Here is a 3,722-nt window from a genome sequence, read left to right as displayed (position 1 = left end):
CGTTGTGTATGGAGTGGAAGAGGTCACATAGTCCGTTCATATTTAGGGTGGGGTACTAGGGCACGGGTACCAAGAGGGACAAATGAGCTATATATATATATATATATATATATCAGATAATGAAGATTTAACCAGGTGGATTTTATCAAAATCACTTTCATTGTGGAAAATAATTTACTAAACCACTCTTATTAAATTATTTTCTAATCTAAATAAAAAAAACCCATGAGAATAATTAGATAAATGATTTTATTCCTTGTCATGTTTGACTAAATCCCTTAGGAATATTGATATAATCACTATTTATTTAATTTCCTTATTTCTATTATTAAAATTATTATTAATACAAATTGGTAAAAATAAATAAGTTCAGTCTCATTAAGTTTGAAAACATCTTTGCCACCTCGAACCTCACATTTTCAGTTCTGTATGGATCCGTTCATATTTATGAAAAAGAGTAGCTAGATGGGCGGGGCTGGGGGGCGGGCGAGCAAATATATATATATATAGATAGAGGATAATGAAGGCAAAAGGGTGATGAAAGGAACCCTAATTCGCTCCCTGGCCCTCTCACCTTTACCCTAATCTCACTGCTTCCTTCCCTCCCTTTGAACCTTCTCATGTATTCCCACCCAGGTATATTTGTGAGTGTGATGCATTGAATTGCAACAGCCATCATAAGCACAAGCAGCGGCATACAACAAGATTCCCAGCGACAACAACACGCAGGGGGCTACAAACATGGTGAGTAAATGCTTCCTGTCTGCTTTGTAGATCTTAAAATTTCCTGGTTTTCGTCTGTGTTTTTGTCTCCAATTGCCTTAGCAGATTACTGTTCCATCGAGGTAACAATTGGGCGCCGCCGCAAGAGCCAAATGTGTGAAAATGATTGGAATTGTGCATGAATTGTGTGTGTTCAGGATGGGTTTGTGGTCTGCGAGAAGGAGGAGAGGCCGGCCTGGTTGGATGCTCTTCTCACAGACAAATTCTTCATGCCCTGCGCCACTCATGAGACTGCAAAGAAAAACGAGAAGAACTTTTTCTGCCTGGACTGCTGCCGGAGCATTTGCTCGCATTGCGTGCCAGTTGACGAGAGCCACCGCCGGCTCAAGGTAAAAAAATTCTTCTCCTCTGCTCTAATTGTCCCCGTAATTCAACGGTTATCTTGCTAAGGAAATGATGATTTCCCTGCGCGCAGATTCGGAGATATGTCTATCACGATGTCATCAGACTAGACGAAATGGAGAAATATATCGATTGCTCATATGTTCAGGTGAGCTACACTAATGGCTGAGCTTAAATTTGCTCAAACCACTCAAAGCTTCGGCGTTTCACGGATCCAGAGAATATATGAAGTCCTGAAGTATAAATTGGACTGAAATTTGTGAATTTTATCTGTTCTTGCAGGCGTACACTACGAACAGTGAAAAGGTGGTCTTCTTAAACCAGAGGCCTCAGACTCGGCCTTTCAAACGATCTGGAAACATCTGCAGCACCTGCGAAAGAAGCTTACAAGAGCCTTATCGCTTCTGCTCCGTGGCTTGCAAGGTGAGAAAATGCGACAAAGACAAAATCTGCTTATTGTCGATCTGTTTTTCAGAAAAGAACAACAATCGGCAGTAATAGAGCACAATATTTTGTTGAATAGTCCATTATATTTTGATTAATTGGTTCAGTAGTCCATGAGATTTTGATATCTGGTTTAGAAGTCCAAAATATTTTGATGAATTGGTTCAGCAGTCTGATATTTTGATTTCTTGTTTAGAAGTCCATAATATTTTGACTTCTGGTGTACCAGTACATGAAATTTTGACTAATTCTTTATATGTCCAGAAAATTTGGTTAATTGTTAGCGGTCTGTAACATTTTTGACGAATTTCTTAGGTGGTTCATAATCTTTTGACAAATTGTTTAGCACTTTCGGTTAATTACTTAACATTACATGTTCTTTTTTCTTTTTTCTTTTACAAAATGTTTAGCAGTCCTTAATCTTTCGACAATTTTTTCGCAGTCCGCAAAGATTATGACAAATTATTTAGCAGTAGACACTATTTCGATTTCTCGTTTAAGATTCCATAATATTCTGGTGAAATCTTTGGGCAGTGTATAGTGTTTTGATTTCTGGTTTAGTAGCCCATTAAATGTACATTTAATCTTGCTGGATTTTTCCGAAAATGTCCATAATATGATTTCTGGTTTAGTGGCCCATTAAATGTTTAATCTTGCCCGACTTTTCGAAAAAAGTCCATAATATTTTGATTTTAATTGTTGAGCAGTCCATTACTACATTTTGATAAATTCATAAGCAGTCTATAATATTTTGGATTAACTGCTTATCACTCTAATATTTGGTTAATTGGTCAGCAGTCGATAACAAATTTTGATTTTTTCTTTGTGTGAGCAGGTAGATCATCTGATAAACCAGGGGAAGGATCTCTCAAAATATTTACTGTTTGCACAGTCGGAGGGGCTTAAGGAATTTGAAGAGGGCGGCCATATATCGCCCAATACGACTCTGGACAACACCATGGCGTTCCACACTTCGTCAGGAGCGAGTGCGAGCGGAGGCATGGGGTGCAAGAAATTGGGCTGCACGGCCACAACAGAATTTGTGAAGCGGAGACGAAGAAAAGGCATTCCGCAGCGATCGCCTCTCTATTGATTTTCCTATCCGTCGTATTCTTTTTAACTTTATTTACACATACCAGGCTTGTAGGGCCTTGCTCTGAACTTATTTCCTGTCAAGTTTAAGTCAGTAAGCAAGCCTGAAGTGGACTTTTAGGGTCTTGCAATTTTGGAAGGTAATTAAATTATTTGTACGGGTAAAGGTGCATGGACAAAGGTTGAGCGATGGGTTAAGGCAGCTTGAAAATTGGCTACCTGCGAGTGCAAAAGGTTTCAAAGCTTGTTTTTCAGGGTAAATGACATTAGAATCTATTTGGGAAGATTTTTATGGCGTAAATCACATTCCAGTGTATTTGTTGAATGCATTTTTATGTTTGTTGAATGTATTTTTATAGTTAAAAATTTCCCATTTATGTCCGTTTATATATATATATATATATATATATATATATATAAATATAATAAATTATAAAATAAATCACATCATGAAAACATAGGGGAAATGAAAATCTCTAACAATAATGGTCACTTCAGCTGTAAAAGTGTAAGTACATATGGCACAAAATAGTTGGATTTTTTTAATCATTAAATTTTTTAATGGTTTCATTTTTTTTCCTATAATGTTTTTAAAAAAACATAGTATATCTACTTAAGTTGAATATTTTAAGACAATCATTCACACATAAATCAAAGATTGATGCATTAATATTTAGGTGGGATAAATGATTCATGGTTCTAGTCAATATAACCATGTAAAGCAATATATTATTGTTAAAAGAAAATAAATGGCATGATATTTCTTATAAATGATCTCAATGACCGACTCTTTATACTTTTAAACCAAAATAGATTCGTTTTAAACTTTAAATCTACCAAGCACTTAGAGGGATCAAATATCTCAAGATGCAACATATCTTTGAATGAAAAACTTGAGGAAATGTTGCACCTTGAGAGATTTCATCCCCTTTCAATGCTTCATAGGTTCATAGTTAAGATGGATACATACATACATCTCACATTTATCTCTATATAAAAATATGCTTATTTTTAGTTCTATTAAAACCCCCATAATACATATAACTACATACATATTTGTA

General features: G+C 35.8%; 1 pseudogene across 1 annotated transcript; it reads left to right on the top strand.

Moving 5' to 3' along the window:
* Nucleotides 1-520: 520 nt before the first annotated feature.
* Nucleotides 521-2,662, top strand: LOC149194376 (protein RGF1 INDUCIBLE TRANSCRIPTION FACTOR 1-like; annotated as a pseudogene). Its single transcript, XR_016255087.1, has 6 exons — nt 521-534; nt 637-744; nt 921-1,112; nt 1,199-1,273; nt 1,408-1,548; nt 2,405-2,662. The product of XR_016255087.1 is annotated as a protein RGF1 INDUCIBLE TRANSCRIPTION FACTOR 1-like (transcript).
* The last annotated feature ends 1,060 nt before the right edge of the window (nt 2,663-3,722 follow it).

The sequence above is a fragment of the Pinus tabuliformis genome, chromosome 2_2 (genome assembly GCF_031772625.1).
Source record: "Pinus tabuliformis cultivar Carrire ecotype Pingquan chromosome 2_2, CPIR1, whole genome shotgun sequence".
In the NCBI taxonomy this organism is placed as follows: domain Eukaryota; kingdom Viridiplantae; phylum Streptophyta; class Pinopsida; order Pinales; family Pinaceae; genus Pinus; species Pinus tabuliformis.
Note: the sequence above shows the minus strand (reverse complement) of the source record. Positions and strands in the feature narration are given on the sequence as shown.